This window comes from Somniosus microcephalus, chromosome 1, assembly GCF_052327205.1.
Source record: "Somniosus microcephalus isolate GS21.2 chromosome 1, FLI_Smic_1.0, whole genome shotgun sequence".
Classification (NCBI taxonomy): Eukaryota; Metazoa; Chordata; class Chondrichthyes; order Squaliformes; family Somniosidae; genus Somniosus; species Somniosus microcephalus.
The window spans coordinates 441620010-441632760 of NC_140987.1; the positions used below are offsets into that span (position 1 = coordinate 441620010).

At 39.5% G+C, this 12751-nt stretch overlaps 1 protein-coding gene across 3 annotated transcripts in view; it reads right to left on the minus strand.

Moving 5' to 3' along the window:
• The window catches only part of radx (RPA1 related single stranded DNA binding protein), a 96892-nt gene extending 85262 nt beyond the window's left edge, over positions 1–11630 (minus strand). Inside the window, exon 1 of one of the 3 annotated variants that reach the window (XM_086001770.1) lies at positions 11535–11630. The gene's annotated coding sequence lies outside the window, so the exon portion shown is untranslated. The remainder of the gene's footprint in view (positions 1–11534) is intronic. The other 2 variants (XM_086001753.1, XM_086001761.1) reach the window with 2 other exon arrangements.
• Positions 11631–12751: the final 1121 nt, after the last annotated feature.

Here is a 12751-nt window from a genome sequence, read left to right on the forward strand (position 1 = left end):
TCACTGCAATAGGATGGAAATGTTGCTGTAACTCACTGCAATAGGCTGGAAATGTCACTAACTCTGCAATAGGATGGAAATGTCACTGTAACTCTCTGAGCAATAGGATGGAAATGTCACTGTAACTCACTGCAATAGGATGGAAATGTCACTGTAACTCACTGAGCAATAGGATGGAAATGTCACTGTAACTCTCTGAGCAATAGGATGGAAATGTTACTGTAACTCACTGAGCAATAGGATGGAAATGTCACTGTAACTCACTGAGCAATAGGATGGAAATGTTACTGTAACTCACTGTGCAATAGGATGGAAATGTTACTGTGACTCACTGCAATAGGATGGAAATGTTACTGTAACTCACTGTGCAATAGGAAGGAAATGTCACTGTAACTCACTGAGCAATAAGATGGAAATGTCACTGTAACTCACTGCAATAGGATGGAAATGTTACTGTAACTCACTGAGCAATAGGATGGAAATGTCACTGTAACTCACTGAGCAATAGGATGGAAATGTCACTGTAACTCTGAGCAATATGATGGAAATGTCACTAGCTCTGCAATAGGATGGAAATGTCACTGTAAATCTGTGCAATAGGATGGAAATGTCACTGTAACTCACTGTGCAATAGGATGGAAATGTTACTGTAACTCACTGCGCAATAGGATGGAAATGTTACTGTAACTCACTGTGCAATAGGATGGAAATGTTACTGTGACTCACTGCAATAGGATGGAAATGTTACTGTAACTCTGTGCAATAGGATGGAAATGTCACTGTACCTCACTGTGCAATAGGATGGAAATGTCACTAACTCACGGAGCAATGGGATGGAAATGTCACTGTAGCTCAGTGAGCAATAAGATGGAAATGTCACTGTAACTCACTGCAATAGGATGGAAATGTCACTGTAACTCACTGTGCAATAAGATGGAAATGTTAGTGCAACTCACTGAGCAATAGGATAGAAATGTCACTAACTCACTGAGCAATAGGATGGAAATGTCACTGTAACTCACTGCAATAGGATGGAAATGTCACTGTAACTCACTGCAATAGGATGGAAATGTCACTGTAACTCACTGTGCAATAGGATGGAAATGTCACTGTAACTCACTGTGCAATAGGATGGAAATGTTACTGTAACTCACTGTAATAGGATGGAAATGTCACTGTAACTCACTGCAATAGGATGGAAATGTCACTGTAACTCACTGTAATAGGATGGAAATGTCACTGTAACTTACTGAGCAATAGGATGGAAATGTCACTGTAACTCACTGAGCAATAGGATGGAAATGTCACTGTAACTTACTGAGCAATAGGATGGAAATGTCACTGTAACTCACTGTAATAGGATGGAAATGTCACTGTAACTCACTGTAATAGGATGGAAATGTCACTGTAACTCACGGAGCAATAGGATGGAAATGTCACTGTAACTCACTGTAATAGGATGGAAATGTTACTGTAACTCACTGAGCAATAGGATGGAAATGTTACTGTAACTCACTGAGCAATAGGATGGAAATGTCACTAACTCACTAATAGGATGGAAATGTTACTGTAACTCACTGCATAAGATGGAAATGTTACTGTAACTCACTGCATAAGATGGAAATGTTACTGTAACTCACTGAGCAATAGGATGGAAATGTTACTGTAACTCACTGAGCAATAGGATGGAAATGTCACTGTAACTCACTGAGCAATAGGATAGAAACGTCACTGTAACTCACAGCAATAGGATGGAAATGTTACTGTAACTCACTGAGCAATAGGATAGAAATGTCACTGTAACTCACTCTGAGCAATAGGATGGAAATGTCACTGTAACTCACTGCAATAGGATGGAAACGTCACTTTAACTCACTGTAATAGGATGGAATTGTCACAGTAACTCACACTGAGCAATAGGATGGAAATGTCACTGTAACTCACTGCAATAGGATGGAAATGTCACTGTAACTCACTGCAATAGGATGGAAATGTCACTGTAACTCACTGCAATAGGATGGAAATGTCACTGTAACTCTCTGAGCAATAGGATGGAAATGTTACTGTAACTCACTGAGCAATAGGATGGAAATGTCACTGTAACTCACTGAGCAATAGGATGGAAATGTTACTGTAACTCACTGTGCAATAGGATGGAAATGTTACTGTGACTCACTGCAATAGGATGGAAATGTTACTGTAACTCACTGAGCAATAGGATGGAAATGTCACTGTAACTCACTGAGCAATAGGATGGAAATGTCACTGTAACTCTGAGCAATATGATGGAAATGTCACTAACTCTGCAATAGGATGGAAATGTCACTGTAAATCTGTGCAATAGGATGGAAATGTCACTGTAACTCACTGAGCAATAGGATGGAAATGTTACTGTAACTCACTGTGCAATAGGATGGAAATGTTACTGTGACTCACTGCAATAGGATGGAAATGTAACTGTAAATCACTGTGCAATAGGATGGAAATGTCAATGTAACTCACTGAGCAATAAGATGGAAATGTCACTGTAACTCAGAGCAATAGGATGGAAATGTCACTGTACCTCACTGTGCAATAGGATGGAAATGTCACTAACTCACGGAGCAATGGGATGGAAATGTCACTGTAGCTCAGTGAGCAATAAGATGGAAATGTCACTGTAACTCTCTGAGCAATATGATGGAAATGTCACTAACTCTGCAATAGGATGGAAATGTCACTGTAAATCTGTGCAATAGGATGGAAATGTCACTGTAACTCACTGTGCAATAGGATGGAAATGTTACTGTAACTCACTGTGCAATAGGATGGAAATGTTACTGTAACTCACTGTGCAATAGGATGGAAATGTTACTGTGACTCACTGCAATAGGATGGAAATGTTACTGTAACTCTGTGCAATAGGAAGGAAATGTCACTGTAACTCACTGAGCAATAAGATGGAAATGTCACTGTAACTCAGAGCAATAGGATGGAAATGTCACTGTACCTCACTGTGCAATAGGATGGAAATGTCACTAACTCACAGAGCAATAGGATAGAAATGTCACTAACTCACTGAGCAATAGGATGGAAATGTCACTGTAACTCACTGCAATAGGATGGAAATGTCACTGTAACTCACTGCAATAGGATGGAAATGTCACTGTAACTCACTGTGCAATAGGATGGAAATGTCACTGTAACTCACTGTGCAATAGGATGGAAATGTTACTGTAACTCACTGTAATAGGATGGAAATGTCACTGTAACTCACTGCAATAGGATGGAAATGTCACTGTAACTCACTGTAATAGGATGGAAATGTCACTGTAACTTACTGAGCAATAGGATGGAAATGTCACTGTAACTCACTGAGCAATAGGATGGAAATGTCACTGTAACTTACTGAGCAATAGGATGGAAATGTCACTGTAACTCACTGTAATAGGATGGAAATGTCACTGTAACTCACTGTAATAGGATGGAAATGTCACTGTAACTCACTGAGCAATAGGATGGAAATGTCACTGTAACTCACTGTAATAGGATGGAAATGTTACTGTAACTCACTGAGCAATAGGATGGAAATGTTACTGTAACTCACTGAGCAATAGGATGGAAATGTCACTGTAACTCACTGCAATAGGATGGAAATGTCACTGTAACTCACTGAGCAATAGGATGGAAATGTCACTGTAACTCACTGTAATAGGATGGAAATGTTACTGTAACTCACTGAGCAATAGGATGGAAATGTTACTGTAACTCACTGAGCAATAGGATGGAAATGTCACTAACTCACTGTAATAGGATGGAAATGTTACTGTAACTCACTGCATAAGATGGAAATGTTACTGTAACTCACTGCATAAGATGGAAATGTTACTGTAACTCACTGAGCAATAGGATGGAAATGTTACTGTAACTCACTGAGCAATAGGATGGAAATGTCACTGTAACTCACTGAGCAATAGGATAGAAAGGTCACTGTAACTCACAGCAATAGGATGGAAATGTTACTGTAACTCACTGAGCAATAGGATAGAAATGTCACTGTAACTCACTCTGAGCAATAGGATGGAAATGTCACTGTAACTCACTGCAATAGGATGGAAACGTCACTGTAACTCACTGCAATAGGATGGAAATGTCACTGTAACTCACTGCAATAGGATGGAAATGTTGCTGTAACTCACTGCAATAGGCTGGAAATGTCACTAACTCTGCAATAGGATGGAAATGTCACTGTAACTCTCTGAGCAATAGGATGGAAATGTCACTGTAACTCACTGCAATAGGATGGAAATGTCACTGTAACTCACTGAGCAATAGGATGGAAATGTCACTGTAACTCTCTGAGCAATAGGATGGAAATGTTACTGTAACTCACTGAGCAATAGGATGGAAATGTCACTGTAACTCACTGAGCAATAGGATGGAAATGTTACTGTAACTCACTGTGCAATAGGATGGAAATGTTACTGTGACTCACTGCAATAGGATGGAAATGTTACTGTAACTCACTGTGCAATAGGAAGGAAATGTCACTGTAACTCACTGAGCAATAAGATGGAAATGTCACTGTAACTCACTGCAATAGGATGGAAATGTTACTGTAACTCACTGAGCAATAGGATGGAAATGTCACTGTAACTCACTGAGCAATAGGATGGAAATGTCACTGTAACTCTCTGAGCAATATGATGGAAATGTCACTAACTCTGCAATAGGATGGAAATGTCACTGTAAATCTGTGCAATAGGATGGAAATGTCACTGTAACTCACTGAGCAATAGGATGGAAATGTTACTGTAACTCACTGTGCAATAGGATGGAAATGTTACTGTGACTCACTGCAATAGGATGGAAATGTCACTGTACCTCACTGTGCAATAGGATGGAAATGTCACTAACTCACGGAGCAATGGGATGGAAATGTCACTGCAGCTCAGTGAGCAATAAGATGGAAATGTCACTGTAACTCACTGCAATAGGATGGAAATGTCACTGTAACTCACTGTGCAATAAGATGGAAATGTTAGTGCAACTCACTGAGCAATAAGATGGAAATGTCACTGTAACTCACTGAGCAATAGGATGGAAATGTCACTGTAACTCACTGCAATAGGATGGAAATGTCACTGTAACTCACTGCAATAGGATGGAAATGTCACTGTAACTCACTGTGCAATAGGATGGAAATGTCACTGTAACTCACTGTGCAATAGGATGGAAATGTTACTGTAACTCACTGTAATAGGATGGAAATGTCACTGTAACTCACTGCAATAGGATGGAAATGTCACTGTAACTCACTGTAATAGGATGGAAATGTCACTGTAACTTACTGAGCAATAGGATGGAAATGTCACTAACTCACTGAGCAATAGGATGGAAATGTCACTGTAACTTACTGAGCAATAGGATGGAAATGTCACTGTAACTCACTGAGCAATAGGATGGAAATGTCACTGTAACTCACTGTAATAGGATGGAAATGTCACTGTAACTCACTGCAATAGGATGGAAATGTCACTGTAACTCACTGAGCAATAGGATGGAAATGTCACTGTAACTCACTGTAATAGGATGGAAATGTTACTGTAACTCACTGAGCAATAGGATGGAAATGTTACTGTAACTCACTGAGCAATAGCATGGAAATGTCACTAACTCACTGTAATAGGATGGAAATGTTACTGTAACTCACTGCATAAGATGGAAATGTTACTGTAACTCACTGCATAAGATGGAAATGTTACTGTAACTCACTGAGCAATAGGATGGAAATGTTACTGTAACTCACTGAGCAATAGGATGGAAATGTCACTGTAACTCACTGAGCAATAGGATAGAAACGTCACTGTAACTCACAGCAATAGGATGGAAATGTTACTGTAACTCACTGAGCAATAGGATAGAAATGTCACTGTAACTCACTCTGAGCAATAGGATGGAAATGTCACTGTAACTCACTGCAATAGGATGGAAACGTCACTTTAACTCACTGTAATAGGATGGAATTGTCACAGTAACTCACACTGAGCAATAGGATGGAAATGTCACTGTAACTCACTGCAATAGGATGGAAATGTCACTGTAACTCACTGCAATAGGATGGAAATGTCACTGTAACTCACTGCAATAGGATGGAAATGTTGCTGTAACTCACTGCAATAGGCTGGAAATGTCACTAACTCTGCAATAGGATGGAAATGTCACTGTAACTCTCTGAGCAATAGGATGGAAATGTCACTGTAACTCACTGCAATAGGATGGAAATGTCACTGTAACTCACTGAGCAATAGGATGGAAATGTCACTGTAACTCACTGAGCAATAGGATGGAAATGTTACTGTAACTCACTGTGCAATAGGATGGAAATGTCACTGTAACTCACTGTGCAATAAGATGGAAATGTCACTGTAACTCACTGCAATAGGATGGAAATGTTACTGTAACTCACTGAGCAATAGGATGGAAATGTCACTGTAACTCACTGAGCAATAGGATGGAAATGTCACTGTAACTCTCTGAGCAATAGGATGGAAATGTCACTGTAAATCTGTGCAATAGGATGGAAATGTCACTGTAACTCACTGAGCAATAAGATGGAAATGTCACTGTAACTCAGAGCAATAGGATGGAAATGTCACTGTACCTCACTGTGCAATAGGATGGAAATGTCACTAACTCACGGAGCAATGGGATGGAAATGTCACTGTAGCTCAGTGAGCAATAAGATGGAAATGTCACTGTAACTCACTGCAATAGGATGGAAATGTCACTGTAACTCACTGTGCAATAAGATGGAAATGTTAGTGCAACTCACTGAGCAATAGGATAGAAATGTCACTAACTCACTGAGTAATAGGATGGAAATGTCACTGTAACTCACTGCAATAGGATGGAAATGTCACTGTAACTCACTGCAATAGGATGGAAATGTCACTGTAACTCACTGTAATAGGATGGAAATGTCACTGTAACTCACTGAGCAATAGGATGGAAATGTCACTGTAACTCACTGCAATAGGATGGAAATGTCACTGTAACTCACTGAGCAACAGGATGGAAATGTCACTGTAACTCACTGTAATAGGATGGAAATGTTACTGTAACTCACTGAGCAATAGGATGGAAATGTTACTGTAACTCACTGAGCAATAGGATGGAAATGTCACTAACTCACTGTAATAGGATGGAAATGTTACTGTAACTCACTGCATAAGATGGAAATGTTACTGTAACTCACTGCATAAGATGGAAATGTTACTGTAACTCACTGAGCAATAGGATGGAAATGTTACTGTAACTCACTGACCAATAGGATGGAAATGTCACTGTAACTCACTGAGCAATAGGATAGAAACGTCACTGTAACTCACAGCAATAGGATGGAAACGTCACTTTAACTCACTGTAATAGGATGGAAATGTCACTAACTCTGCAATAGGATGGAAATGTCACTGTAACTCACTGCAATAGGATGGAAATGTCACTGTAACTCACTGAGCAATAGGATGGAAATGTCACTGTAACTCTCTGAGCAATATGATGGAAATGTCACTGTAACTCACTGTGCAATAGGATGGAAATGTCACTAACTCTGCAATAGGATGGAAATGTCACTGTAACTCTCTGAGCAATAGGATGGAAATGTTACTGTAACTCACTGCAATAGGATGGAAATGTCACTGTAACTCACTACAATAGGATGGAAATGTCACTGTAACTCACTGTGCAATAGGATGGAAATGTCACTAACTCTGCAATAGGATGGAAATGTCACTGTAACTCACTGAGCAATAGGATGGAAATGTCACTGTAACTCACTGCAATAGGATGGAAATGTCACTGTAACTCAGTGTGCAATAGGATGGAAATGTCACTGTAACTCACTGCAATAGGATGGAAATGTCACTGTAACTCACTGCAATAGGATGGAAATGTCACTGTAACTCTCTGAGCAATAGGATGGAAATGTCACTGTAACTCACACTGAGCAATAGGATGGAAATGTCACTGTAACTCACACTGAGCAATAGGATGGAAATGTCACGAACTCACTGAGCAATAGGATGGAAATGTCACTGTAACTCTCTGATCAATAGGATGGAAATGTCACTGTAACTCACTGCATAAGATGGAAATGTTACTGTAACTCACTGAGCAATAGGATGGAAATGTTACTGTAACACACTGTAATAGGATGGAAATGTTACTGTAACTCACTGAGCAATAGGATGGAAATGTTACTGTAACTCACTGAGCAATAGGATGGAAATGTCACTAACTCACTGTAATAGGATGGAAATGTTACTGTAACTCACTGAGCAATAGGATAGAAACGTCACTGTAACTCAGCAATAGGATGGAAATGTTACTGTAACTCACTGCAATAGGATGGAAATGTCACTGTTACTCACTGCAATAGGATGGAAATGTTACTGTAACTCACGACAATAGGATGGAAATGTCACTGTAACTCACTGCAATAGGATGGAAATGTCACTGTAACTCACTGCAATAGCATGGAAAAGTCACTGTAACTCACACTGAGCAATAGGATGGAAATGTCACTGTAACTCACTGTGCAATAGGATGAAAAAGTCACTAACTCTGCAATAGGATGGAAATGTCACTGTAACTCACTGCATAAGATGGAAATGTTACTGTAACTCACAGCAATAGGATAGAAATGTCACTAACTCTGCAATAGGATGGAAATGTTACTGTAACTCTCTGAGCAATAGGATGGAAATGTCACTAACTCTGCAATAGGATGGAAATGTTACTGTAACTCACAGCAATAGGATGAAAAAGTCACTAACTCTGCAATAGGATGGAAATGTCACTGTAACTCTCTGAGCAATAGGATGGAAATGTCACTAACTCTGCAATAGGATGGAAATGTTACTGTAACTCACTGCATAAGATGGAAATGTCACTGTAACTCACAGCAATAGGATGGAAATGTCACTGCAACTTACTGCAATAGGATGGAAATGTCACTGTAACTCACTGCAATAGGCTGGAAATGTCACTAACTCACACTGAGCAATAGGATGGAAATGTCACTGTAACTCACACTGAGCAATAGGATGGAAATGTCACTGTAACTCACTGAGCAATAGGATGGAAATGTCACTGTAACTCACTGCATAAGATGGAAATGTTACTGTAACTCACTGAGCAATAGGATAGAAATGTCACTGTAACTCACAGCAATAGGATAGAAATGTCACTGTAACTCAGCAATAGGATGGAAATGTCACTGTAACTCACTGCAATAGGATGGAAATGTCACTAACTCTGCAATAGGATGGAAATGTCACTGTAACTCACTGAGCAATAGGATGGAAATGTTACTGTAACTCACTGAGCAATAGGATGGAAATGTCACTGTAACTCACTGCAATAGGATGGAAATGTCACTGTAACTCACTGTGCAATAGGATGGAAATGTTACTGTAACTCACTGCATAAGATGGAAATGTTACTGTAACTCACTGAGCAATAGGATGGAAATGTCACTGTAACTCACTGCAATAGGATGGAAATGTTACTGTAACTCACTGAGCAATAGGATGGAAATGTCACTGTAACTCACTGCATAAGATGGAAATGTTACTGTAACTCACTGAGCAATAGGATAGAAATGTCACTGTAACTCACAGCAATAGGATAGAAATGTCACTGTAACTCAGCAATAGGATGGAAATGTCACTGTAACTCACTGCAATAGGATGGAAATGTCACTAACTCTGCAATAGGATGGAAATGTCACTGTAACTCACTGAGCAATAGGATGGAAATGTTACTGTAACTCACTGAGCAATAGGATGGAAATGTCACTGTAACTCACTGAGCAATAGGATGGAAATGTCACTGTAACTCACTGCAATAGGATGGAAATGTCATTGTAACTCACTGCAATAGGATGGAAATGTCACTAACTCACTGCAATAGGATGGAAATGTTACTGTAACTCACTGCAATAGGATGGAAATGTCACTAACTCTGCAATAGGATGGAAATGTCACTGTAACTCACTGAGCAATAGGATGGAAATGTCACTGTAACTCTGCAATAGGATGGAAATTTCACTAACTCTGCAATAGGATGGAAATGTTACTGTAACTCACTGTGCAATAGGATGGAAATGTCACTGTAACTCACTGCAATAGGATGGAAATGTCACTGTAACTCTCTGAGCAATAGAATGGAAATGTCATTGTAACTCACTGCAATAGTATGGAAATGTCACTGTAACTCAGTGTGCAATAGGATGGAAATATCACTGTAACTCACAAGGTGCAACAGGATGGAAATGTCATTGTAACTCACTGCAATAGGATGGAACTGTCACTGTAATTCAGTGCAATAAGATGGAAATGTTACTGTAACTCACTACAATAGGATGGAAATTTCACTGTAATTCACTGAGCAATAGGATGGAAATGTCACTGTAACTCACTGCAATAGGATGGAAATGTCATTGTAACTCACTGCAATAGGATGGAAATTTCACTGTAATTCACTGAGCAATAGGATGGAAATGTCACTGTAACTCACTGCAATAGGATGGAAATGTTACTGTAACTCACTGCAATAGGATGGAAATGTTACTGTAACTCACTGCAATAGGATGGAAATGTCACTAACTCTGCAATAGGATGGAAATGTTACTGTAACTCACTGCATAAGATGGAAATGTTACTGTAACTCAGAGCAATAGGATGGAAATGTTACTGTAACTCACTGAGCAATAGGATGGAAATTTCACTGTAATTCACTGAGCAATAGGATGGAAATGTCACTGTAACTCACTGCAATAGGATGGAAATGTCATTGTAACTCACTGCAATAGGATGGAAATTTCACTGTAATTCACTGAGCAATAGGATGGAAATGTCACTGTAACTCACTGCAATAGGATGGAAATGTTACTGTAACTCACTGCAATAGGATGGAAATGTTACTGTAACTCACTGCAATAGGATGGAAATGTCACTAACTCTGCAATAGGATGGAAATGTTACTGTAACTCACTGCATAAGATGGAAATGTTACTGTAACTCAGAGCAATAGGATGGAAATGTTACTGTAACTCACTGAGCAATAGGATGGAAATGTTACTGTAATTCACTGAGCAATAGGATGGAAATGTCACTGTAACTCACTGCAATAGGATGGAAATGTTACTGTAACTCACTGAGCAATAGGATGGAAATGTTACTGTAACTCACTGAGCTATAGGATAGAAATGTTACTGTAACTCACTGCAATAGGATAGAAATGTTACTGTAACTCACTGTGGAATAGGATAGAAATGTCACTGTAACTCACTGAGCAATAGGATAGAAATGTCACTGTAACTCACTGCAATAGGATGGAAATGTTACTGTAACTCACTGAGCAATAGGATGGAAATGTTACTGTAACTCACTGAGCAATAGGATAGAAATGTCACTGTAACTCACTGCAATAGGATAGAAATGTCACTGTAACTCACTGAGCAATAGGATAGAAATGTCACTGTAACTCACACTCCGCGGTAGTTGCTCCTGATCAGCCCCAGCATTTCCTGCCTTTTTGTTTAACGGCTGAATTGCTACATTTATTTTTGATCGAATGCCGGAAAAGTGAAGGGAACCAATAGCAACCGGCTTTACTAAAATCAACCGGCGCGGGGCCAATGGCTGCAACGAATGGCATGATTCAAAATTGGGAAAACGTGCAACGTCACCAAACGTTCCAGTGAACGTTAAAGGGACCATTCCTTAAAGGGATGGGCGGGCTTGAAAGGTTGTCGGCAACTTTTCTTTTTGCCTAGAAATGCTATTAATTGGCCGACAGTGAACGACCAGATTATATTTCATCTGATCTCAGAAAATTGCTACCTTACCTGTTACATTTTCTTTTTAGATTAAAATGTAACGAATTGTTTACCTTCGGTTCGGTTGCAGTGTTGATACCGACTGCCCGGGACTCCTCTCTGTGTGTCTGCAGAAATTGGTGTTGACTTTCAGCTTAATGCAACGTTCAGTTTGAATTGAATTGAATTGAATGAAATTGAAGGCTTGATTTCCCCTGTCAGCAACCCGGTGGGATTTCCCGTGAGTTGAAATAGACAGGTTGGTATCTCTGCCCAGGTGTAATCATTGCAGACCTGGCAATCTGGAAAACTAACCGAAGGTCCGCAAAAAAAAAACCCTGACATATAAAAAATAAATAGCTTTGTAACGGAAGTTGTTGATATACCCAACGTCCCATCATGGTAAGTATAAAAATACAATCTTGTGAAAACTCGAAGGGGAGGAAATCCAATCATTGAAAACACAACATTGTTGATACATCGGACTCGATGGGCCGAATGCCGCGTTCTGTGCCGTTATGACTATGACATCTCCGGGGGTGGAAAATTTAAAGCACTTTTATGCTTCATAATGAATTCAGAATTAATAGTTTATTGATCTAAAAAAAGGAAATTCGAACTGATTTTTAGACTTTCAACAAACCAACTAGATCATCACTTTACCCAGAAGTGACCACAAAAAAAAAGTCAGATTCCCAAGTTAAATCCTGACCCCCACCTGCTGCATAAGGTCTTCCCTTAATTGCCCCCCCCCCCTTCCTATTTATTATAGTTGGCTAACTCCACTACACGTATACACACAGTAGTAGAATTGAAATAAAAACAGAAAATGCTGGAAATACTCAGCAGGTCAGGCAACATCTGTGGAGAGAGAGAAAGAGAGTTAAC